The sequence below is a fragment of the Falco peregrinus genome, chromosome 3, assembly GCF_023634155.1.
Source record: "Falco peregrinus isolate bFalPer1 chromosome 3, bFalPer1.pri, whole genome shotgun sequence".
NCBI classification, from domain to species: domain Eukaryota; kingdom Metazoa; phylum Chordata; class Aves; order Falconiformes; family Falconidae; genus Falco; species Falco peregrinus.
This window is the reverse complement of record NC_073723.1, coordinates 29,282,073-29,308,849: the sequence shown is the minus strand read 5'-3', so window position 1 is coordinate 29,308,849 and position 26,777 is coordinate 29,282,073. Positions and strand designations below refer to the sequence as shown.

Sequence of the window (26,777 nt, the reverse complement as noted above, 5' to 3'; positions counted from 1 at the left end):
AAATACCCTTGCTGACTGTTTCATATTCGATTTGAAATGTAATTCTCTAACCTTGTTACACTGCAATACATGTGTGGTTTCCTTGCTACAGCTAACATGAGACAAAAATGAATCATACATTGTACCAGTGCCAAAACAGAAATAAAACAGGCCTGATCACTGTCACTGAGGAATGAAAGTCCCCTGCAAAAAACCTGTTACACATCTGTTTCCATTGTAAGATTAACTTTTCCAGCAGTTATGAAATTTAACAACTTTAGCTGAAAAATAAGGCACAAAAAATAAAGTTCTAGTAGTCTAGAAATGAGACAGTTTAATCAGATCATCTTAACATAGGTAAATCACACAAATTCCTATTTTAACAAGTTAATAATTATTTAGAAGCTTTGAGCCTGTGATTCAAATTAGTAGATGCTTCCACAGATTTTATTTACTTTGCAAAAAACTGCTAAGTCATTTCTGGTATGTTAAGTCTGCTTTCAGTAAGGAGGACTTATATACTACTATAACCAGTTATGCAACACTGCATTAAAAAAAAAATTAAAACTGAAAAGTTAAGCAGAAATCAATTCTGAAAGTTTTTTAGCTGCTCTTTCCTTCTTTTTTTTCCCTTTTTCCTGCTCACATCTTTTAAGATCACCATTATCAATAAAAGTATTCGTGACAATTCCCTTTTTGTCCTTACTTCTGACCTTTTTGATTTGCAATCCCACTGTTCAGCACTTACCCTCAAATCATTCTACCAACTGCAAGCTATCAAATACTGCATTGAAGGAAAATAAATGATTCCTCACTCTTTTAAAGTTGTGTGCAACTACGTAAGTACTCTGCTGCAAACTTTTACCCGGTATTAGTAACAAATCCTCCTTAGAACAAAACTGTTGTCACTCAACAAAAGAAAATCATCATCTTGTAGCTATCACAGTTGTGTAACTGTGACAGCTGTGCAATGCAATTTAAGCAGGCAGAAAAGCCAAGGCAAGTTCAGAAGGATTCTAACATCAAAACAGGTAGAGAATATGAATAATAAATGTAAATAAACTACTATCTGCCAAGTCAACTCTCATGTCAAATGCTGTGTCTGAAAACAAATTGTTCCAGCTCGCCATCACAAGACTTTCATTATTTACTTCTACTAGCAAGCCTTAACTCAAATTGAAAGGTACACTGAGTGCAACCTTTTTAAATAACTGCAGGTCAGGCTGACATTGTTCCACACTGGGAAGATAACAGTTACTTTCAAAAAGATACCGCTTTGTTTAAATTTAGACATAACTGGAGTAGTTTGTATCTGCCCAGACTTCCCCATTAGTGAGGTTACAGCATCTTCAGCTACATTTGCTGCTTTTCAATGGAACAGCAAAGAGTTTGTGAGAAACAACTAGCAAGTTATTAAAATTTAACAGCTTTCCCTGTCTGGGTACAATCCCTCTCCTCGCTATTTAACATCCTCCAAATATCCAGTCATATAGTCACCTGTGGAACCTAGAAAGGACTGTGATGCGAGACAGAAGAGGGGAGAGGAAAAGGAGAAAGACAGAAGAAATGAAATGGGTGGAGTGAAAGATAAGCTACCAGAGATGTCACAAGTGTCTACAACTGGCATATCGATGCAATATTGTTTGTTCATTAATTTCACCTCACCAATAACAATGAGGCATACTAATTACAGAGAGAAGGGAAAGGGAGGGAGGATGCGACACAAGTTGTTCTCAGGACAGTAAGAAAAATAGCAGTACAGGTTTTTAGAAGCTGGCCTTCTTTCATTAGGTAGTGTCTTAACCTGGTGTAAAATAATTGTGTAAGTGACTCCCTCCTTAAGTTTGGCTTGATAATAAAGAAGGAAATTCATATAATATACAAGTTTGGATCATGCCTGTGTTTCAGCATTTGTGACGACAAGGGTTCCTACTTTAACTTTCTATCTTGACACCTTTTAAATTTGTGTCTAGAGTATCAAGATACACCAAGAAAGGTGAGCTACCAAGTCTTTCTAGCAACCAAGACAATGAAATTGTTGTATTAAGTAAGATGATGATACTCCTGTAGAATCAAGTATTTCCCATAGTGTATTTAACTATGCTACAGAAAAGTTCCAATACAGCTATGCCTGCTATAATCACATCACAAGTGCTAAAATGCTACCCTTCTTCAGCGCCCCCAGAAAGCCCTTGCCCCAGTAAATACGTTACATGCTTCTGACACACATTACCAAATACTCTATGGATAACAGAAGGTACACAAAACTACATTAAGAACTGTTTGGACATTTAACATTGCACATCTGAGTGCTCAAAAATTAGGGAAACCAGAATGCAAACTGGCCATGAAAACGAAATTCAGCATCCTCTATCCATCCACTTGATTGTGTAGTTGACGCACTGGAACGCAATGCAAGTGCCCGTCCAGTCTCAGCACATACGATGGCTGGATGTGAGCATCTGATCCTTGTCACTGCTTTCAGGGACTTTGGGACATCTCTTCCCCTGTCCACAACAGGGATCCAGCTGCCAGGGTGCTGTAGGCAGATGTGCAGATCAAGTGGGGCCAGCTGCTTCCCACCCAAGAAGCTGACTGCTTGCTACAGGGACAAGTTGCAACATAGCACCAGTAGGTGAACTGTAATAAGAGAAGATGGAAAACTGCTGTTTGTATGCTCCTTAGTGCTCTAGCAGCCACTTCCAGATCTTAGGGAGAAGGGCACCAAGCCAGATGAAAAGTATCCTAAAGGCTGGGTCTGGCTTTTGAACTTCCCGTAAGACCACACAGACATAACAATTCTTCTGCAGCTATCCTCATTCCATGGATGGCTATTCCTCATTTCCCTATTAAATGAGGACCCGTAACTTATGTATTGTATATTATTTGCTTTACAACATTATACAACACGGAATTCACAAATACCACACAAGTCTATAAGCTATTTTTACCAGACTAGTGGCTTCAAAAATCAACAAATCAATCTTTAGAGTAGTCCTGTGTAATCTTCATAGTAATTCCGCAATGGAAGATTATTTTTCCAAATTTTCAAAACAGGAAACAGACACCAAAGCTAAAACTGCCACCCAAAGTAAGATTTGCAAGATATTGTAGGCTGCCAAAGTTGTAAGGCTGTTTTGTGTCGGTATAAGATTGTATAGGTTCAAAACTCCTGCTGAGCGCTGACAGCAGTAGCTACCTGCAGATCAGCACCTGAATGTCTAAAGATGGGTATACAGGAAAACAAAAAACCTGCTGTAATAAGGGCCTTGCCCAGCACCACAAATACCCTACAAATGAAGCTACCACAGATCCCTCATTCTAGCATTTTCTATCCTAAGTTTATACCCCAGCATCATCCAAATAATGTGGTTGTTGTCTATGATTATTCAAATGTCAACAATATTTTTTTCTGTTGTTAGGGCATGAGAATGTTCTCTTAACAAATTTTATACAATTTAGTAACGTGCAGGCACCAAATGCAAAGACTTAGCTAGCATTAGCTAGAACTAGTTTCTCTTTGAAGCTTCTATCCCCGTAACAGATTTGGTAAATATTCCCCAATGGGTTTCTAAACCGGAAAACAAACCTAGAATGTCTTCCCTCGAGGAGACTACCGTCTGCTGCAGTGCTTTTTGAACTTGGGGTTGTGCAATACACCTCGGTGGAGGAACACAACAAACTGAACCCATGTTCCTGCAACAGCAGACATAGGGTAGCAGCTTAGAGGGCTATCCAGGGCTAAGCTTCATGTAACCTCCCCAGGAACCAAACCCACGTAACACTGTGCTGGCCCAGATGTTGGCCAATACCTAGCAGGGGTTGAGGACAATACCTGTGAATAGTCCCCTCATTCCTTCCATCATTTTCTTTTGCAGACGATCAAGTTTGACAGCTACAAAAATACATGTATGGCAGGAAGGGAAATATATTGGGAATAGGAAAAGTTGTCATAAAAAGAAAGGAAATTTGATCTTTAAAAAGTTTAAAAACAACTGTTCCAGTAGTTTCAGCCTTCATCAGCCTCAGTTCCTCTATCCCAGCGTGCAGCCTTTTCATCCTACTCTTCCTAAAGGCATACACTTAGTGCATAATCTCCCCTTTCCCCTGCTGCCTCTACCCACCACCTTTTTCTATACCTCCTCTGCAGGCAAGCGTCTCCCACTTGGTTCTCTGCCAGGTTGAGGCTTGAGACAAAGCACAGGGGAAGCATTCCTCCTTCTCACTTGGCTCTCTCATTAATGACTTGATGCCTGGCAGCTGGGAGCCAAAATTTAAATATCTCACCAATTGCTAAAACGGCTAAAAAAGTCTGGTTGTATGTGAAATAGTTAGGAATTTACGTGTCACATCAACCAGTCTTTAAAGAAAATGCCCAAAACCACTTTCTAAAAAATTGACATTCTTTGCAAGTTTTCACAGGGAAAGAATAAAGATGGAGCAAGGCTTCTCAAGGAAATTAAAAAAAAGAAAGAAAATAAGACAACCACCTCCGCTGTAACATACAGGCATAACTTTTTCAGAGCAGTTGCAAGGGATTACATTTTTAAACAATAAGAAACCTTTCCTCTGCATTCTCAGAAACAGTATCTGGTGGTTTTGTTGGTTTTAATATCCTAGTTAAGCCACAAAATAGATGTGTTTCAGACCAACCACATTTTGGATGAAATATAATAAAAAACCTGAATGCCTGGTTTCATAATGTGAAGTTTTAAACCATCTTATTTATAGAAGGTACCATCAGTTCCAAGTATTGTATACACATACAGCCATACACTCCTAAAAAGATGAATGATTTGCTGCTTATGTGATGATAGCAGTCCCAGTCAAAATGAATACCTACCAAGACCATTTCCACTACATCATACACTTAGCATATGTGTGTCTTTCTGGATATAGTATGAATTCTAAAAACAAAGCATGTAAAAAAAGGACATGTCATTCTTATTTTACACATAGGAGGTCGAGGCAGACAGAGAATGTGACCTGCCAAACTCTCTCAGAGACAAGGCACAGAACAGCCTGACAACGGCCAGAGGAGACCATGTCTTCCTCTCACAGTTAGCCTGAGATCGCATGGTCAGCCTCCTGCACCTGAGATACTAAGCATTAAGCCACAGTAACTTCACCACTTGCATTTATTTGCCTGTACTGTAATACACGTAGCACACCAGTCCAGTCTCTCCTCACCATGGCTCTCCTTAAAAAATCCCATCACCATTTGGAGCAGAAATAAAGAATGTTTCTTTCCTCTCATTATGTATCCCCATAGTGTCTCTCAAATATCCATGAACTATGCCAGTACAAAGAGATTATGTTTCTCCCTTTAATCCACTGTTCATTTTACAGTACAATATCCTCCGTATGACTGACATCACTGGAGAAAGAGCCCTTAAATTTTCCTTTGCTCAGCAAAACACATGGTCTGTAACAGTAGCCTGGATGTATTTAATGCCATTTAAGAGTAAGCCTTTCTCATCCTTGAAGGACCGACGTATTTAGAAGAAAAGACAAATACTTGATAAACAGGACCAGAACAACCCCAAAAACTTAATGACATCTCCAGTATTAACTTCACAAACTATAAAAGAAAAAGGTTGGTACTTTTATAAGAAATCTTCTATACTTAAGCACCTAATAAAACAATCTACACACAGAAAAGCGCACTACAAAAAGAATTCAAAAGCTCGAAGGCCTTGCTTTTACTTCTCCAAGTGAAGTAGTCTTCTCTAACAGAGAAATAAATACGTACAAGACCAAGCCTGCTATACTATCATGCAGACTAATTCTGAAATACAAATTCAAAAAGGATTTAAATATGATACCACTGTAATCCCAAATTTAATTTTAAAAAGCCATTTAAGCAATTACTTAATTTGATTGCTTTGTAAAAGAAACTGCAAACCTCCAACTGTCTCCTAATTCATAAATTTGTGAATTACAGCATGAACCACAACTTCATTAAACAATACCCTGTTGGAAGTGTTTGTCTTTTTCCAGATATTTGCTTGAAAGGGGCAAGATTTAGCTTTTATGCAAGGCATGCTCTTTAGATACACCTTTAATATATATGTAGTAGATAAGCCCAACCTATATTTTACTCAAACATCATGAATCTTACAAGAACGTATCAAAATGTTACAATTTTAGTATGTTTCAAGGTATCGCTAACCATAAGAAAAAGCATACTGTTATTTAAATAATAGACATTCCTGACCTACCCTCAAGGTAGGGTCCCTCACCAGAACATAAGGACAGTTGCACTGATTTCACAAGTACAGGATCCTGTCTCCAGAGCACCTAAGACTCCGTGGTGTGGAGGATGGGTGAAAGTAGTCTCCCATTGGGCCCATGCCCTAATCATGAACTCTTCAGTGTTTCAGGCTGCTTTCAAATCCAAAACATAAGTTTATTTCCCTGCCAGTATGTTCTAGCCCTTTCTATTTTGCCCTCCATATAAATATCAAATCTCTCTCAATGCTGTGAATCCCAAAGAAAGCCTATGGTAATGAGCCCAACAGACTAATGAAACAGAGCTCAACAAAAAGTTACTCCTTTAAAATCAGTATTTAATTTGCTACTAACGTTACCGAATATCTTCTTGTTCTCACATTATGATACAAGAACAGAAGTTCTAACTTATCCTCATCATTGTCAGATCTGAACAGAGCTGCCTCCTAAAGAGATGTGAAGCCTTGGAGCAGCAGGGTTAGCTGGGAAAGCAAGCACATGACAGAGACTGACAGACGTACTGTGTAAAGCTTTGCATCTACAGCTACATGCAACCACTTGTAATACAGTAAATTACGTATTTTCTAGATTTACAAATACTTGAAGGATACTTGTTTCTGCTTTTGTCAGTGCATTAGCAGAAAACAGGAAATGAATCAGACTGAAATAATAAACCTTGAGAAGAAACACCATGAAATTTTTTGGTCTTACATAAGATTCATTCTTTTAAAGTGACAGAAACTTCAATAGACAAACTGATCTAAAAATCACACTTTTAACAGATAGTAGAATAACCGTGGATTGTTCAGAAAGGAAAACAAATTTGGGTCTTTTTCTTTATTATGGTATATCACAGGTCTCTTTCATAATCTTTCTGATGCATCACATTTTCAGCTGGCTATTGAATAAATGGAATTTAAGTGATCATATATAAGTGCACGGACTGACGGAACACCAGCAAAGATAAGAAAAGATGGGAGGGCTGCCAAATAAACATCATTGCCAAATTACAGCGAACCCTTCATTTTCTTTCCAGCCTTGCCACATGACAGGCTTTATTTCTAACAGCTCTGAGCCTCTGTTTTACAGATACGCTGTTGATACTGCATTTATATTCCACTAAGAATTCCTTAAATGAAGTTTAAGAAATAAGATACAATGACAACAAGAAAAATTAATCTCAAGTTCTGAAATAACTCTCCCATGCAAGTACAAAATCCTGTCATCCTTGAGCACCATTTCTTCTGGATTTTCCCATCTCATCTTTAAGAGTAGCAAAAAATAACCATGTAAAGATAGAGAGGCCAACTATTCAAGAAAATATCATTCCACAAAAACCTAAAATGGTAGTCAAAAGTCAGATTATTTTGACTCAGGATGTCACAGGGCATTTTAAGACTGCTGTCTAATTGCAGATACAGAAGAACAGAACCAGGCTATAAACCCAACTAGATACCACACTAATCACCTGAATTTCAATTTTGGACTAAAATATTTTTCCCCCCATAATCAAGACTAGACTACGGGCAGGAAAAAAAAAAACCAACAGAACCGCATCCTGAACAGGCATGGGTTTTTTTCTTAATAAATTTTTCAGCAAACTGACAGCACGTTTTTTTCTCATTTGTGAAGCATTATTAAACTTGCAATCGAATCCCCTTGGAGCATGCGGGATGGCTTTTGTCCGACACTGGTATCCGTTTCAGTGATTTAATCCCAGTCTCCGAATTTTTCGGCGGCCACCTGCAGGGGTCAGAAATGAACGAGTCTCCCCAACCCCATGTGTAACTTCTCTCGTTCCCAGTCTGGGCTGGGGAAGGGAAAGGATTTGGTTTGGTTTTCAAGGCAGAGGGGAAATCCGATCTCCTCTCAATCACTATACCAGCTACCAACAAAAAGAGAGTGTAGCGGGGAATTAACAGCAGGAGTATTCTGATACTCTGCATATTACAAACATTTCTCAGATAGCTGACCAGGTATGCACAATCAAACCAGGTACCACACTCTGGCTCCGAGTGAATTTCCTTTCTTTGTTTTCCTGTACAGCACCGGGTAAAGTAACTCCCCGAAATTCCCATATTCCCCTCTGATTACACATAACATCTAAAATAGCCCACACTTTTTATCAAAATCATTGAGTTAAAGAAAAACCTAGTATTGTAATAGCAACCCAATTATGCAAAAGAATTAGTTTTACTCTAAATCTTTTTTTTTTTCCTCATTATTTTAAATGCCTCGGAAACACATTGATTAGCTATAAACCAGTTTGTAACCACAACTGGCAAGACAGAAAATTTTTAAACTGATGCTTTGAATGTAAAATGCTCCAGCAATCCAAAGTGCTGCCTTTTAAGAAGAGTATTTGTATCCAATTTTTGGTGAGGAATGCAAGCTCCCTTTAACCTGGAACAAACTTGTTACAAGTATTAAACGAAACATAACCTTGAAGTTAAAATTTTATGGACATATAAAAATACAGTAGTATTTCAGTTCTCTAACAAATGTGTTGTTCTTCTTTAAAAAAAAAATCCTTCACAAAATACCAAATACAGGATGGAAAGCAGTGTACTTTATTACGATGTAAACATATTAGCCTATTCTAACGAATAAACAAGGTTATGAAGAAAAGCTTCCTTAAAAAAATTAAAGTTAACTTTATTCTAATGAAACAAAGTACAGTCTTATCTAGCTGTGACAGAGATTTTCCAGTAATTTAACAGCTTTGATGCTGTAACATTCAATAAGGCATCCTGATTAAAAGCAAGAGGAAGTCAGACCAATTAGAGAGCTAGGGAGAGCACTTGGTATATCAAACATAGTCCTTGTATTTACCTGTAATTCACATCTGGTCTGGCTTGTCAATAAGAATAAAATATTTCACTAATCATGGCCTTGGAAAATGAGTCTCTGAACCCACCAAAAAACTGCTGTGAAGTAGAGCTGAACTGATACGACATCTTAAAAATTATGTTATTTCCAGGAGATTACTGAAAGCACTGTATTACAGAGCATAATACTAAAGGAGCGCACTTCAATGAAAAGTTTTGTTAATACACCAAAGCAAACTAAGTTTTTGATAATGCTATACATACACTTACAAACACGGCAAGAGTATACACATGCAGCATCCTAAGAAGATGAGGGAAAGAAGTCCTTACAGGTTGTATTTGCAGAAGAAATCAACTGTCAGTGAAATCTAAACAAGACAGAATCTCAGAAGCATTTAATACTGTAGTTATATAATAAGAACAACGAAAACAAATCTGCATCCACCACTTTTGAACATTTGATCTATGCATATACATAAGCTTACCTGAAGACAGAGTATCTGCAGGCATCCTGATTAAGCAGCCTTTACCAGTAAAAACTATTGTGTTTTAATTATACTCTTTAACTAATGTCCTGGTTAAGCAGAGCATGAGAACAGATGCTATCTAGTCTATTTTTGGGATACTCTAGGTAAGGAGTCACTGAAGAAGAAAAGACACCGCCCTGCATCATCACTGCAGAAAAAATTAGCTGTACTGTCTCTTCTCACCCAGGGAGCTCATGCCCGAGGAGAGCTTTTCTTTTTACATCACCATAAAAAAAATATGCAACAGATGAAAACAAATCCAGCAAATCTTCTCCAACACTAATTGACAGAATTATTTAGGTTGGAAAAGACCCTCAAGATCATCAAGGGTCTACCCCTCCAAATCCATCACTAGACCATGTCCCTAACATAACCTTATTGGAGGTGTCCTATACTAATAATTCTTTTCCTGTAAAAGACCCAAGATGAACCTCCCTTTAGATTTATACACATGAATAAAAAACATGTAACAAGGTATTTTTTATTTGTTTGAGAAAGGAAAGTGAAGCTATTTCACTTTTGAAGTTCTTTGAAGTCAGGAGCTTCAATGTTTATTTGAAACCATTTATTTCCTCCTACAGTTCCAAAGAAAACAGTTACACAAATACATTAGAGGAAGCAGGTGTATAATTTCATTGAAAAGCTATTTAAGTTTCTTAAAAAGGAGCTTTATGTCAGCACAGAGGATCTTTCAAACATTTCCTTAAGTTACTTGCTAGAACATATACATTAATATTCATCTTACTACTTTACAAAAGGAAAGCAACCACAGGGTATTATTCCCAGTACTAGCAAGCACTGCTCTATCCTAAGCACAAAATTGAACAATCACAGTTCCAGGAAAACACTGATGTCACTTCCAAGTTGTAAATATATGAAGAAAATCCTCAACATCAACATCAACAGTACAATTAAATGGTTAAATATCTAGGGACATGACATTTTAAAAAAACCAAAACAAAACAGAACTTAAGCTAGACTGCAGAATTCTGTAAGATACTACATCGTTTTCAGTGTGCCTTCAGTTTTAATTCAGACTTACTTCTTATTTCATAGATCAGTTATCACTTAAGCTACAGTAATCCCTGAAGTTGTTGAAGACTAATTCAACTATATATAACTAAGAAACTTACTTCAGCAGGAAAAAATATACATTTACAAAATTATACTAATGTGCAGTTAGGCAGCTTGCAGGGTTTTTAGATTTTAACGTAACTTCCTCCAACAAAGCACAAAGCAACTCAGAAGCTGACAGAAACGTGGCAGACACGTTTTACAGGGACACAGACAGACATGAAGTTATTTCCCTGCATTTAAAAATGTTGACAACTAAAGGGAATGCATCTTTTCCAATATTCAGAGCAAGAGGCTCTGGTATAGAGCGGCTTCAGGCTTCACTATGTAGTTTGGGAGTCCTACAGATGAAGCCCCCACTGAACTAGCTTAACAGGTTTGAATTAGTACAAGTATTTGCCCATACCGTCTCTGTTGTGTTAACCTACCCGCAGCAGAAATTCAGAACAGGGCCACCCTGTGCTCTTCAGAGTGAGGTCAAATGTTCAGTTTAAGCTACATCTCCAGATCTGAATGGAAGCAGGGGCATTCGTTTGATGGCTGTAGGTTAGTAAATTCCAAGAGGAGGACATTAATAATAGGACGTGGTAACAGGTCTAACATTTTAAACCACTGCAGCTATTTGCTAAATTAATGTCCTTACAATAGCAGCTAAGCTTCCAAAGCAGCTTGCCACACTATTCTGTGTGACTAACTCCCAAATGGCAATCATTTACCAGAACTTACTCTACAGACCAGATAGAAGTGCATAAGAGTACAGCAGTCCTACAAAAAGCAGTAGCAGGCTTAAAGCAAGGATAGATATAGCACCTCATGGTTAAACAGCAGATGTTATGGGGGAGGAGAATGTAAGCAGTCAGTCAGATTAAATCAAATTGGAAAAATATAACCATGCTATTGAAAACAGAAACTAAAGTAATAAGTTAAATGCATTGTGATTTACCTCATTTTTACAGTTCAGTAACTCATTTATTTCAAGAGACACTAATTTCTTGTTAAAAGAAAGGCTAGTAACTCTTGACTGCCTGACACTTCCCACTGTAAGATTCTATTTCCAAAGACGTTTAGAATCTTCTCAAACTGGGCTGAAAGTTAGGTACCAAGATATTCAGCACCCTTTTTTCAGCTGAACTACTCAAGTCAATAACAAATAAAAACCCCACACTTCAAAAAAATCCAAAACACTTTAATGAAGAAAATTATCTTAGAAAAGAAAATAAATCCAAAACTTGCAATATTTTCTCTGGAAAGGTTTTGCAGTAGCATACTTTGAAGCTGGAATATGAATTCTAGCCTGTGTATCTAGGATGTACATTTTATCAGCATTCCAGCAATGTGAATGTAGCCATGCTTGCAAGTTTTTGGGAACAGAAGAAAAATATATACTCTGCTGAAAATCATCGATCATTTATCTGCTACAATCTCCTGAACTTGACCCAGCCTAGAACTGAAAGAATCTTCCTTCCCTTCAGTTCCACGTGTATAATATGTTGGGTCAAAGTACCAGAAAATAAAGCTAGGAAGCTGACCTGTCCTTTCCAAGATCCCACTACTAAGTAACAGCAATGTGGAAGATACTCCAACTAAATAGGGAGAGGGCAGATTAAACTCATAGAGAGAAAGGGGGCTGGAGGGAAAGAGTAAGTGAAAACAAGAATGGATATAGTACAAACTTGCTTAGACATCATCCTGAACAACTGAAGTCAGCGGCTGAATCCTGCACCAAAACAGGACTAGGATGGCTGAACAGGCACTCCATCAGAGTGCTAGAGAGAAAAATAAGAAAAAACGGGGATCACAGAGTGAGGAGACCAACTGGAGTTGTTCAGGGAAGCAATCTGGGAACTCTAGCACAAGTAAGAGACTATGTACCTCATAAATCCAGTGAGGCAGAACTGACTGGCTGATCACAAACACTAGAGGAAAACGAGTTAACAAGCATGGGCGAAGATAAGAAAGAGACCCTACAAAGAGGAGCTGAAGTGGAAACACAGAGAGGAAGCATCTCCACATGAGATGAGAGAGACACAATCAGGTTAGGTACTGAAAAGGATATTAATTTAGATTGGCTAAGAGATCTCCTAAAAAAAATCATGACAACTAAATGTGAACACAATTTGGGTAAAACACTGTTAAGTATGCAGAAAGTAAAAGGTACAATGCTGGTGACAAACAAAAAAGCAGAAGTGGCTTGTACTGTCAAAGCCATTCCTCTAGCGCTCATCCTTCACCATCCAAAGACATCCATAAAACCCCCTGCGTAAGTACTTGGATCATACTGTCTAGGGTTGATCCCTATAAAGCATGACAGAGTATTATTAGACACCACTAGCTCAAATAGCAGCGGTCTGCCTAGTGAGTAGCTTCCAAACCGGCTGATATGATTGCAATTATTATTTTTAACAGCTAGGAAACAGCACACAAACTAGATTGGAAATAACTTCATCAAGTAAACAGAATAAAGCTCTGGAGTTTGGAAATGAGAACTGAAGTACACTAGGACAGTTTAATTGCATGGCTTTTATCCCTTTGCCCCTGTAGAATCTTGGCCAGGTTCACACTTACCAGGTCACTACTCAGTATTTTGTTTGTTCCTACTCATCATGCGCCTTATCTTAAAAAAAAATAGTAATAAAATACTGCATATAATGCCACACTGAAAGCAGAAATTGATTTCCTCATAGCCCATTGCAGAGCACTGTTATGTTAAGATTAATATTGCTGAAATACTCAAATACCATATTCATCCCACTGAGGCAGCATGGTTATTATCCCTATTTACAGATACAATATTAAAGCATATGATTAAGGATGGATTTATTTATCAGCCTCAGGTGCCCGATCTGAGATACCCAGGAACTTAATTTTTTTCAGGATATGTTACACAGCAAATTATACGTTCAAAGATACCTTCAGCATCAATTGTGTACACACACACACACCATCAGCCCATCAAACCAAGAAATACCACTGATATTACATGGTCAGGATTCAAATGCCTTCATCGGGCAAGAAGAAAGTCTTTTCAGTTTTCTGCTTTATTTACATTCTATCTCCAAACCTGTTTAAATGAAACAATGCCCTAGAGACTAAGTTTATTGCAGCCCAACCTAGATGGACTCCCCAGCGGACAGGGCAAATTCTTAGGAATGCTTCTTGCAGGAAAGAAAAAGAAACCAAAAATTACCCCACAGCTGTATTATCAAGGACTGTAACTTAATAAAGGTGGGCACAAAAGGAAATCAAACTATGATTGCTTCTTCAACCTTAATTCTAGCATTTCTTAATGTTTGAGAATCTGACCTGAAACCTTAAGATGACAATAAACTGCATGCAATGGTAGAATCACTTTCACTTTTCTGACATGTGCAATCTTTCACATTACAAAACCAGGGCAAGTCAGTCACCTAATTGCTGTAGAAGCCATACCTGCCTATTTCTAGTGTGCTAATTATCATGGTTTCTGAGGAACAAAGTTAAACTACCAGCATCCTGAAGGCATCTTCCTTGTCTTCCCAACAGAAAGAGTTCTTGCATTCTACACAGTACGAAAACCCGAGCCATTCTTCACCTACAAAATGCACTGTTTTGCAGAATGCCCATTAGAGGAGTTAAAAGTTAGTGCAAGTACGTATTGAGTTAGACAATACTCAAAGCCATACTCCAGTCAACTACTCTGATGACCTGACAGTCATGTGATAAAGGTGTATCTAACCACCTCCCTTTTTTGAAGGAAAGCAAATCATCAAAACAAGGTTTTATCTTCGTCACCAAATATTCCAAACCCACCCATATTCAAGTACTAGTCTACAGTAATACTGTACAAAGCACACATTTCAGAGAGCTGAACTTTAAAGGTGACTAGTTCCAATTTCAGAAGGACTGCATTTTAGAGAGCTTCAGTACCTACACCGCTTATTTAGAGACAAAAGCATCAATCTACCAAGGCTTTCCATGAAGTGTTGTATTTTTTGTTCACTGTACTGCCAACAGGAAGCTACCTCCTTTTTCAAAGTTCTAATTTGTTCTCTTACTGAATGACTTTTACCACAACAGAACTATTATTCTGCCTACTCTTAGAGGTGTGTTTTGACGCATTTCAGGAGGAACACCAATCATATCAAAATACATCTTTATTATTTTTACTTTTAATGACCAGAGATGAACAAAAGCAAATTTACAGAAGGTTTAAGAGAATCCCTTCCACAAATGCAGTATACTGTGGCTTTATGTTAATTGTGCATATGCCATTTCCATATTAATGGATTTAAAAGGCATTCAGTGCAAAGATCCCCACAGCTTGTGGAGATTGCTTAGGTTGAAACTGTGACTTCGAAATTATTTGTTACCCTTAAAACAGAAAGGTGATACTGTATGACCGTTGAGATAAGAAAAAGGATATGATTATGTAGCCCTAAGAAAAACATACAGCAGTACCTCAAACCTCCGAAACAAAACAGAAAAAAGCACCCAATTAGAATAAAATCATGTTACTTGCTTCATATTTTACTTAAACAATACTTCGTCTAGATCAAACCACGACATTATGTTGATAATAAGGACAGGGTGTAGGAGGTGGGAAGAAACAGTTTTCAGTGCTTACTGTTTTAGAGAAAAAGCTGAAGCAGTGCCAGGCAGGACTGAACAGGATGATTCTATTTCTTAACCAATTCCCCAGTAAACACCACCTCCTTCCAAAGCTTCAATTCAACAGCAAAAGATAAGTTTATCTGGCACATCATATACCTTATCTACTAAATTAACACTGAAAACAGGGGAGCTTGTTCTTCCTTTCCCAGACAGGCAAGTCAGCATGCAACCCTAATAACCTGAATTCTTGCAAGGCAGGATCTTTCTCTTTGTTTATCCTTGTTCCCTCTTCACTAGTTAGTTAATCCATTGCCTAGTTCGTCTTGGAATCATCTTTAATTGTTAATAATGGAAAGACTCAGGACTCCTGTGCTGAGCTTACAGGGTGCTCTTCTATTCTTACCCTGGCTGAATTTTTCCCTGGTGTCAGGTCACAGAAGGCAAAGTCTACTTTTCTGCAGCTACACACCACCACCACAGACAAAGTCTGAATGAAAGCGCATTGGCCCATTGCCACATAAGGAGCGTGGGGAGAAGGTGACAGCAAATAGGAACAGGAAGGGGAAGAAAGAAGGAAAGGACAAAAAAGAAAGTAACTAGTCAGATAGGAACTAAGGAGGAAAACACTTTTTGGTCACTAGATACAAAAATTCCTCAGGCCAAATGGAGATGGCTTAAAAACCATGGTGCTGTGAAATTAAAAGAAACAGTGAGAACAATAGGTTTGCAGATTTCTTCTCTGTGTTGTCCCACAAATAAACCTGCACTGACTGCGGAATCTTACACTTCACGAAAGCAAAAGCCTGGCTTCACAGGCTACAAGCACTAAAGAGCCCTTTGCTTAAAAAGGACCTAGAAGTTTGATACCTCCATCTCTGACCCTGAGTAAAAGGGCTCCTGGTCTCCCACGATGTATTTTTAGCAGTGTCATATAAAGGAAAGCTTGACTCCCTTTTTTTGAAAATGCAAAGTCAAACACAAAGTACGAGATACAACTTCACAGGTAAAATGAAACTAAGAAGGTATTGTGGTTTCCTGCTCTTCTCAAGAAACTGAAGCAAGGCCTTCCACTCAGGGGGGGAAAAAAAAAAAAAGTAGTAATTTTAAAGGCTTTATTCTGTTTAGATTTGACTTCAGATAGAGGAACACAAAGTCTGAGCACCTCCATCAGGACACACAGTGAAGTCTTCGATAACAAGTTATTTTTCCAGTACACATTCTACAAAATTTTAAAGTCTCTAACCTTGAACACACTTCACCTTACAGACACATTTCTTTGCATTAATCAACATATTAGATTGCTTATTATGGAAATGCAAAAGGCAGACCCAAAGTAAGGTACTTCCCAATGGCTGACCAGAAGAAAATGTTTCTCAGCAAGCTTCACCTTTGTCAGTTGGGTCATCTTCACTATAGTCACTATTTATTCCCATGCAAATATCCTTTCCACTATCAGACATTTGAAGGACAACTGGATGCTCCCTAAATTAAGCATTTTGATATGCAGGAGAAGTATGTTGCAACAAACTTGCATCTTCACATCATGTACAGACCCCATATAGGTGTTCAGTTAATACTTACTAAAACATTTATCGTCAAGGTACTATCAGATATTGATAGAAGGAAGAGTGGCAGCAGGCTGAGCATACGGCTCCTGATTTTCAGGTCATAGAAAGCCTGAAGCACTCATCAATGATCTAATTTGGACAGAATAAAAGCCTTTTATTTCCTTAAAAAAATGGTTTAAAAGTTTCTTCCAGAGATTGAGTTCTGACTGATGATACTGCAGATCTGCTAAAATATCCCTCCCCTTGTCTAGTTTCACTGAAATATACTGTAAGTCCTGTACACCACATAATATACTGTAAGTCCTGTGTACCATGTGCTTTTGGCAAAGGAAATGGATGAATGACACATTTAGGCACGGCACCACCAACAGTATTCTCCTCTGGAATGCAACCATTATGATGCTAAGACTTGTTTTTGTCTAAGAGCAAATAGTTAACAAGGCTACTTTTATATAAATACTTAAAAATAAAAACAAGGCACAGCAACACCAGTGCCACGATGTCATCATATCCAAAATGCTAGCCAGGTAGCACTGTAAAATCCCCATGCCTCAACTAAAACCTTCAGTCCCACCTGAAGTTCCACTGTTCAGTAGATCCCCTGAGGTGCTGTACCCACTTTGCACTCCCTACAAACCATTTCTTGAAAACATACACCAGGTAAATTTGTCTCACCAAAAGTCTTTAACAGTGGACTGAACAGTACAGCTGGAACTGTCTTACAGATTAAGCATTTTCAGATAAAACCAGAACTCACTTAACTTGATGCAGCTCGCAGAGTTTGGTTTTATGTGAAAAATCTGATCATTAATTGAGAAACTTAAAAAGTGATACTTTTATTTAGTAAGGATATGCAGCATCAGTGAAACATGAGAACAAAGCAACTTGATACTTACTGCAGACAGCTTCTCCAGAGCTAGTCCTCTTGCTGAAGCAGTTCTTCATTCACTAAATGAACAACTGAAGGGGACAGCCAGAGGCTCCAATTTAGAATAACAGCTCTAATCTGCCTTATGGGAGCAACTAAAGGACCTATGGAAAAATGTTTGTTTAACAGTAATTTGTCTCAACTATAAATGGAAACAGAACACAACTGACATAGTCCCACAATGACAGTTTGTGCTGAACAATAACAGGATACTTGCATTAACAGAGTTGTGCTCTACTTAGGAAGCAAGAACAAGTGACTATACCAAACTGAATTGGTACAAACATTTATTTCTGTGAGATGCCCTTCAAATGTCTTGCTGAAAACATCATTATAGGGGATATGCTGGCCTCTAAAAGAGAGGAAGTTTCAATGCCTGAGGAAACACCTGTGTATATGTAACTCTTAAATTAACGCTAACTTCATTATATCTCTTTGCTAAGTTGCTTTAGGTTAAAGCAACTCTTGTACCAGCTTTCCAGACTGCTACAGCATATCTGGATATATGAAGTGAACCTCCTGGAAACTCACCCTTCAGGAAAAAAAAACCAAAACATAAATCTACAGCTATTCTCATCCTGTAAACAGCAATTACAGTTGCAGTGTGCTGGCTACCTGTCCAACGAGATACTAATAGTCACCCAGCAGGTGACTGACTCCAATCCACAGGTTAAGAGTGGAAAAACCTACAGTAATTTTTCCATTGCAAAAAAGTAATCTAAAATGGAAGCACTCCTACTTATCGGATGGATAAACCTCAAGGTAGGGTCAATTCTTCTCAGAAGTATGCCATGACTTCCATGAAAGTGAAGCAAAACACAGTCAAGGCCTTCCTCACTTGCCTTAATGCGGAAAGACCTCAGGGTGGTATCACAAATGACATCTCACAACTCAGCTATGGGGCTTTGCTTCCTTCTCTGAATTCTACTTTGAAGAACTCAAACGGCTGTGCTACAGCTGGTATAAGCCATGCTCACAACAGGAAGAAGAATCCTAGTAGAACCCTGTAATATTCTATTCCCATATAATATTTACAGTTCTTTATAGATATCCATTGCTTTGTTTGGGATCCTTGAGTCAGTGTCTGCACTAAAAGAAAAAATAAGCAACCAAAGCCAGAGAAGGACCAGCAATCAAAGCCAGGGTAAAATACAGTTCTGCAGTGCCTGAGAATTGCCAGAAATGTACATGGAACAGAGATCACTGAACAAAGAAGCCTATGCCCCCTTATGACTCAGATGAGGTAAGTCTCTTCTCATCAAATAAAAAACCAAACTTACAAGAAAATCTGGGATAATGAGGAGAACATGAGTTTACAGAAGTTTGGAAGAAATCTACCGATCCATAAATAGCAGCAATAGACTACATACCTATTTACATAATAACTTACCACAAAGCACTGAGAAATAAAGTAGTTTAAAACAGAAGAAATCTGACATAACCTTCAAGTGAATACTTAAGAGGGAAGACTGAAATCCTACTCTGAATTCTACTCTCTAGGTCAAACTCAGTTGTTTATTTGGACTTCTACTTCTTTCTGAATTAAAGCAGAGCACACTATCTGAAATCTAATCTATATACAACACAAAAGATGTTTGTTTTCCCTTAGAGATAATTTCACTGAAGACTTAAAGGCTAAACTACTAGAAATTAACTAACAACAGACTAAGTCACAGAAAAAACTTCCCCTTCCGAGACTCAGAAATATAAGGAAGTCTCCTCTTGTGGGAAAAAGAAAAAAAAAAAAAGGAAAATTAAAAAAAAAACCACTCAACTGTTTGAGGTACTGACACAGCCTCTTCCATATTCTTCCTCTGGAGGGGTAAAAAAAAGGTACACTGCAACACTACTAAAACCAACCAGTACTCTTAAGACTCCATGCAGTTTTCTACCTTCTTGGCGGAAGTCTATCTCCACAGGCAATTCAGATGCTTTTAGTAATGTAAGATCCGACACCATTCTCAGTATCTGGAAGCTGTGTTATGTACACTGATGCATTCGGCTACACATCTTCCATCAGTTAACACAGAGGGGACAAGGGAAACTTAGAGCTAAGACAAATGCAAAATGAAAAAAATCTGAAATCAACTTCTTTATGGGTAAGCCAGTATTAGAATTAATATTTTTATTAGTTTTTCAAAGAGCATTTGCTGACCCAAAGAACCAGACTGACTGGCAACTCTGCCATAAACCAGAAATCACACTAAGAAGAGCAGAGCCTAAAACATGTATCCATCAATCCATCCTAGCCAGGTATTAAAATTCATTCCATTAAGTCTGGTATGTGGTGTTTACATACAATTCAGAAAACAAATCACAAAGCTAATTATGGATGTCTGACCATGGGCCAGAGCAAACTGACCCCATAATGGAGAAAACAAGCTTGACTAAAGGCCATCAGAGGACAGTGGTGCAGAACAGTATAGTTGCATTTCAGAGTTCAAAGATCTTTCTCAGCACCTCTTTACTTGGGTTCAGAAGTCCTGCAAAAAGATTCAGGCATCCTGCTTAGTTTCGCTGGAAAGGTATGGGGGAATCCTTCTAAGGAATACTTTAGTAAGACTAAGTAAGGACCAAGAAGGCCCAAGCAAACAGAAAAAAACCCACCAAACTGGACTAGTTAGGAAGAATCACCTACTCACTGAATAAATTTAGTCTGAAGTTTTGTCGTGGGGAGTAGCAGCTAAATGCTGTTAATTAATAATAGGGGGAAAAAAATACACATTTTTAATCACAAAAGGCTCTAGCCAACCGCCAAAAGAATTCAAGGGTTTGTGCTCTTTTACAGGTTGGTAACTTCCACATAAAATGAGTTTCTGTAATGCATATATTAATGCTAACTGAGAATCCCATAGCTAAGGGAGTTGTAACGATTCATTTACTAATGGAGAAACCAGGATTTGTATACACTACAAAGGTAAACAAATACATCTGTCAAGCATCTTCCTCCTAAGCCAGAGCTAACATAATTAATCAGAATCTCATGATTGCTCTATGTAAGAAATATGCCATTTGTTTGGTAGATTTAAGGGGAGAGAAGAAAACCACACATGCAACATTTCAGCTCCCCTCTTTTAGAAATAATGATCTGACTTCCTCAAACTCAAAAATAGCTGACAACACAACACAACAGCTAGAATTCATCATTTTATAAATACTGAATCATATAAAACACAGTTGAAACTCTACCATACTTCAAGAAATACAAATATAGAAGAGTTATGCATATGTAAGCTTTTTACTGAATACATTTTTAAAAGTAACATTATTGCTATTATGCAAAAGTGAAACTTTCATTTTCTGGACCAAATAGGCCTAGTTCACATGCAAGCGAAAAAAAAAAGGTGCCTTCTCAGCCTCCTGAGAGCTTTAAGTGTTCATAGTTAAATAATGGTAAGATTTTGGGAGCTGTTAAGTAATATTACACAGCCATCATTTCTAAGCACGCAGGTTAATTCTGTCAGCTGGGCAACTCAGAATTTATACCTCACTTTGACCTGGATATTAAACTGAAAACCTTCTTTTCGAATGAACTTAGTAAAAACCATTTAATCAGACACTGAAGTATGGTTCGACTGACAAGAGGAATTACTTTCAAAAAAATTTTGAGGGGGAAAAATCGAATTTTTAAACATGAATTTATGATTAGTTTTGTCTACAGAATTAAATCATGCAAGTCCTATTTCCCACATTGCCCTTTGCTTTTTAAAAATAATGCTGTCCTTGACAACAATTGAGATAAAGCACTAATCAGTACCAACGCCAACTACAGTATTTTAACAGAAACAAGATTTGCTGTGCTCCGCACAGGGAAAGCCAGGCACGTTTCCAATAAGCGACCACAAGGGCACGAAGGTTTCAAATTTGTATTTCTCTGCTCAGCAATAACTGCACTCTACTACAATCCCTTTGGCGTATCCCAATAACTCCACTCCAGTACTAGCCCTTTGGCAAAGCCCCACTCCTTTCTGTCAGAGAGCACTGGAGCAGGAGGAGAAAGGCAGGACACGTCCCCTGTGCCAATCATCGCCCCTCCAGCCCGCTTACACGCACGCCGGCTCTCAGACTTGTTTGTTACCCGTTTTTCCCTACCCTTGCGAGATGCGCCCGCAGTAGTTGCGATGTGTACAGTGCACTGCCAGGTGGAAAAGTCCCAGCTCTGCAGAAGGATCTGTGCAAGGCAACGCACGGCCAGCCGCCGGCTGTCACCCCCGCTCGTCCCCCCACCGCCTCGACAGCCGAGATGCAACATCCCCGGTCACTTGAAACCCCTCCGCTCCTCCGCGTCCAGGGTGGACAACGGAGCACGGAGAGGTAAACCGGGCACTCTCGGGGGGGGGTGTGCGAACCCTGTCCCCCGGGGTGCGCCGAACGCCGGGAGCTGCGTGCCCTGCTCTCCCCGCGCCCTGCAAGCTCAAGCGCCGCAGCCGCCAGGGCCCCGCCGGCAGCCCCACGCCGCTGCCGGGGGGCGGGAGCCAGGCGCCCGCGCAGGGGCCCCCCGCGGCGCCGCGGCCCACCCGGGCGGCAGCTCCTCCCTGCGCATCCCCGCCCGCCGCGCCGAGGCCAAGCGACACCCGCCCGGCGGCTGCCCCGCTACCGCAGCCACCCGGGGCGGGGGGGGGGGGGGGCAGCCCGGGCCGGCCGGGTCTCCCTCCTCCGCCGTGGCTCGGGGCACGACGGGCCCCGCGCTCCGCCAGGGGGGAGCCGAGGGGAGACAATGGGCAGCATGACTTCACCCTCCAGCAATGTGAGGAGCAGCGGCGGACGCCGCCGACTTGCCCCCGGCCGCCGGGACCCCCCGAGGCCGCGGCTCCCCGGGCCGCAGCTGGGACCCACCCGAGCCCTCTCCCACCCGGGCTCGGGCCCCCGCCCAGAGGCGGCTCCGGCTCCAAGGCTCCGCTCCACCCCCTCGCCCTCCGCCACGCTCAGGGCGGCGGCTGCCGGCCGCCGGCGGAGGCCCGAGGCGGGGGACGCCCCGCGCCCCCGCCGAGCCCCTGCGCGCCCCCTGCCCCGCCGCGGGCCCACCCCCGGTACCTGCGAGTCGGCCGGAGGAAGCGGCGCCGTTCCGCCCGCCCGGGCCCGGCCCCGCGCAGGAAGCGGCTCTGTGTGCCTCTGTGTGCCCGTGTGTGTGTGAGGGAGAGGAACGGAGGGGGCGGCGCTGCCGGGGCGGGGCGGGGCCGGGCGGGCCGAGCCGAGCCCGGCGGTGCGGGGCCGGGCAGGCCGGGGCCGCCCGCCGAAGGAAGGCGGTGCCCGCTGGCTGGTTTCCGCGACGCGCTGAGCTCAGCCGTACGGCGGTGCCGCCCCCTCGCCCTCTCCCGGAGGCCGGCGGGGCGGGGCGGCCCCAGCAAGCAGCAGGCGCCGCGCTCCCCCCGGACCCCCGCCGCCCCCCCCGGCCGCGGCGGTGGTGGGAAGCGGGGCAGCCTCCCCCTTGCCCGCTCCCTGCCGCCCCGGGGCTCGGCGCTGGCCCGGCTCGGCGCGGGCCGGGCGGCTGCGGTGTCCGTTCCCCGGCGGCGGTCAGCTCGCTGGGCCGATGCGCGGGCACTCCGCGGCGCTGCCCACAGCGGCGGCAGCAGCGCGGTAATTATTTACTCCTCCGTGGCTTTCACACCCGTTGAAATGTAAAAGCGCAAGGCCAAGAGCGAACTACTGAGGCGTTTCGGTGGGGTCAGTCAACGCCGATTCACTCGCCGAGGAGGCAAAGCGTGCTGTAAAACAGAGGCGTCCCTGCCTGCCGCCGCTCTCGCCATCCGAGATGGAGCCCGCCTCGGCATTCCCCCAGCGGCCCCGGCCCTTCCCTCACGGCGCGACCCTGCTCGCCGTGGCCAAGCGCGGGCAGCCCCCGGCGCCGCGGCCGCCGGCGCCCAGCGGCTGGAGCCCCGCTCTGCCCCGGCCCCGCCGTGGGCTCCCCTGGCCGTGCCGTGGGCTCCCCCGGGCCCTCTGTGGGGTGCCCCGGCCCCGCCGTGGGGCTCCCCGGCCCTTCTCGCTGCCGACCTTCGCGGCGCCTCCCGCGGGGTTCGCCCCCCGCAGCCCTGCCTCAGGGGCTGCCCTCTCCCACAGCCCGCTCGCTGCCCCTCACCCCTCTTCTGGGCCAGCTCCAGATCCCCCTCCTCTGTCCTCTGGCATATTTGAAGAATTATTTGCGTACATTAATATTACATCGCTTTTAAACCGTGTGGTCGTCCCCCCCTCCCCCCCCATCTAGTTAATCATTCATAGTGTCTTATGTCATCTCTGGATTCTCTGGAACTGGGAGTTTATCCTGTGCACGTAGGTGACTAGTGATGCTTCTGTTAAGCTGGTATGAAACCCAAAAGCTTACCTGGGAAAAGTTACTAATTACCCAACCCGCGTTTAACACATGCAGATACTGTGAGATGAATAAAATGTGTCATTTTTTCCCACGGGATTTGCAACGTACGCTCTGTGTAAAGCTTGCACGTATACTTACATTTATTTCTGTGCGCAGCTCCATTTAAGTCAATAGGACTACTTCCAGTACATCAAATTAAGAGTGAATACAAGTCATTCCGCAGTGAGATACTTAATCTGAAATGACCGAGCAGGCAATTACAGCAAACAGGGAGGGGAAGTGGAAAATGACGGTAACAGCAATGAGATTATATTGGAGTTTTGATATGTTGTGTACAAATCACAGCAGTTCCTTCTTTGCTTGCAAAAGCCGGTAGCTAGGTGAGTTACTTAGGCTCCAGTACCACAAACGTAGACATGTCGCTTGAGGCGCGTTAATGGCGCTGTTGTATTCGTTTGGGTAAGATACGCAGAAGAATATAACCACTTGTAGGGTAGAGTCTTGGCCGTTTTTCCTGTGTGTGAGATTTGGGACAGAGAAATGGAATTACAGAACTGAAGTTCATAAAATGAATGAAGAAAAAGGACAGGCAAGAGTGGAGGTGAATGAGGGAAAGAAAATGAAGAGGGGAACGGAAAGATCACCGTATAGAATAGCGTGATAGGATAGTGAACAGATATTGGCTGGAACAGGAACAGCAAACCATCTTACCAACTCAAACGTGCAACCATCAATAAAACAAAACCCAGCAACAAGGAGTGCAAAGCCGTGCAGTAATGTATTACTTTCTAAATGTCCAGAGGGATTCAGCAAGTCGGTACAAATATTCTGAAGCCTCTTGGCTAATGCTGGAGGACAGGAGGGGAACGGAGCCCAGGCGTTTTAAAATTCTGCACTGGGAGATTGAGCAGTCACTGTGGTGGTCAGATGGTTTCTCCTTGAAGCTGATGGGGGGACAAGCAAACCTCCAGCCAGCCACCCTCCTGAGAGCTCTGCAGCAGAGAGAGCCTGCAGCCAAGTAGGTGTTTTTCATCAGAAGCATTCAAAATAGGCAATTAACAAAATACAGAAAGCACAGGGAGGACAGACAATCTTTTCTGCACAAGCTGTACACAAAAACTCTCAGCGGTTTATTTTGATATGTAGGGAAGATATGTTTGCTTGCTTGCTTGCTTATTATTATAGAACAGGATGACAAAGAGGTATTGCGGAAAAGTTAGGACTGCCCACACCCTTTAACAAAGAGAAAATACCTCATGCACATTGCATTTTGTGAAGCACACAAGATTTATGAAAACAAGGCTGTCTTTCCAAAATGCTTTCAGGAGAACATCTAGGACTGAAACATTCTGGGCATTTAATTCAGTGACTGGCAGAAAAGTACAAAGTATTATATCAGAATACAAAAATACTGTCCTCGAAGCAAAGCTTCTGGTATGTTCTAAGGAGACATAAGCACACACAACGTGCTGTCAAACATGTAAGGGCAAAAATCATATCAGCATGAAGTGAGGTGAGCAGACAGGACCGAGGAAGAAAAGTGCTATTTCTCTCAGTGTTACAGAATGGAGAGAGGATATGATGTGGAAGACCTTACCTTAATTTAGTATATACTTCCTATAATCTTTGCTTGTCTGGACTGCTGTCTTTGGTATAGTTGCAGCATTTACATATGAAACACTGCTATTTCATGTGAAAGGGTACTGTAAAATCCAGAATTTCATGTGTTTATGGTCTTTTCTTTGAACTTATGTTGGAAGAGTATCAAATATGATGGGTAAATGTTTCCATGTCTCCGATGCCACATCTGAGTCTCTTCTGGAAATCTTTATCTGAATATTCAGCCATCATCTTCAACACAAAATTGCCAAAGCCAAACCATTTTTTTTTTCTGCAGATAATTTTATATTTTCTGCAGCCTCTGCCATCGTCTGGTTTCCAATCCATCATTTATAGGGGGAAAAGAGGCATCCTCAACCTCTCCCCTTTTGACACACACACATTTGTGTCCCTGACCTTTCGTTCATCTTGTTCTGAAGAACACTCTTTGTTTGGGGATTCACCACTCTCCTCCGTTTTCCGGCTCAACTGTCTTGCTAGTATTTTTTTTTTTCCTGGAGAGTCTATTTTTAGGACCCCTGGTTTTACTGATCCATCTTACAGTGTTGCCCCACAGATGGCTGCATTTGCACAAAAAGCATAGCAGAAGATTGATGTGGCAGCAGGAGCAAGTGGCATAGGGAAGGAAAAGAACTGTCTAGATCCATTTTGCCACTGGAGAAAATGTAATATGGAAATGCATTCTGACTTGGAGCTAAAGAAGAAAGGATAAAAGCCTTTGATGAACTAAAATATCTGCAATATCCGTTGATAGCAAAACATGTCTTTAGACTGGGCATGCAAAAATAGGCAATACTAATAAATATCAGTATACAACTGATAAATATCATATTATATATCAGTATAGCTAAGATACAAATTGCACGGGACAGGAATAGGTGTTGAATTATGTCAGGCTTCTGTTTACCCTTTGTGAAAGGTTATTTGTCATGCACTGATTGTCATCAATTGTATTGAGCACAGTAGATTAAAAATACATACTCTGTAAGAAATCCAGATTTGGATTTTCTCAAAAGGCATTATTAACCTGAAGAATAAAATGAAAGGATATTTAAATACAGGGGTACCATGATGACAAACCTAGGATAATGAATTAGCATCAAATAGAGCTAGATGATGTAG

The 26,777-nt window shown here is 41.3% G+C and overlaps 1 protein-coding gene across 3 annotated transcripts in view; it reads right to left on the bottom strand.

Moving 5' to 3' along the window:
• RNF19A (ring finger protein 19A, RBR E3 ubiquitin protein ligase) overlaps window positions 1-23,853 on the bottom strand; it is a 58,404-nt gene extending 34,551 nt beyond the window's left edge. Inside the window, exons 1-2 of one of the 3 annotated variants that reach the window (XM_055798742.1) lie at window positions 22,760-22,875; window positions 11,068-11,179 (exon numbers count right to left, since the gene is read on the bottom strand). The gene's annotated coding sequence lies outside the window, so the exon portion shown is untranslated. Of the gene's footprint in view, window positions 1-11,067; window positions 11,180-22,759; window positions 22,910-23,801 lie in introns of those variants that run through there. The other 2 variants (XM_005230990.4, XM_055798741.1) reach the window with 2 other exon arrangements.
• Between the last annotated feature and the right edge of the window lie 2,924 nt (window positions 23,854-26,777).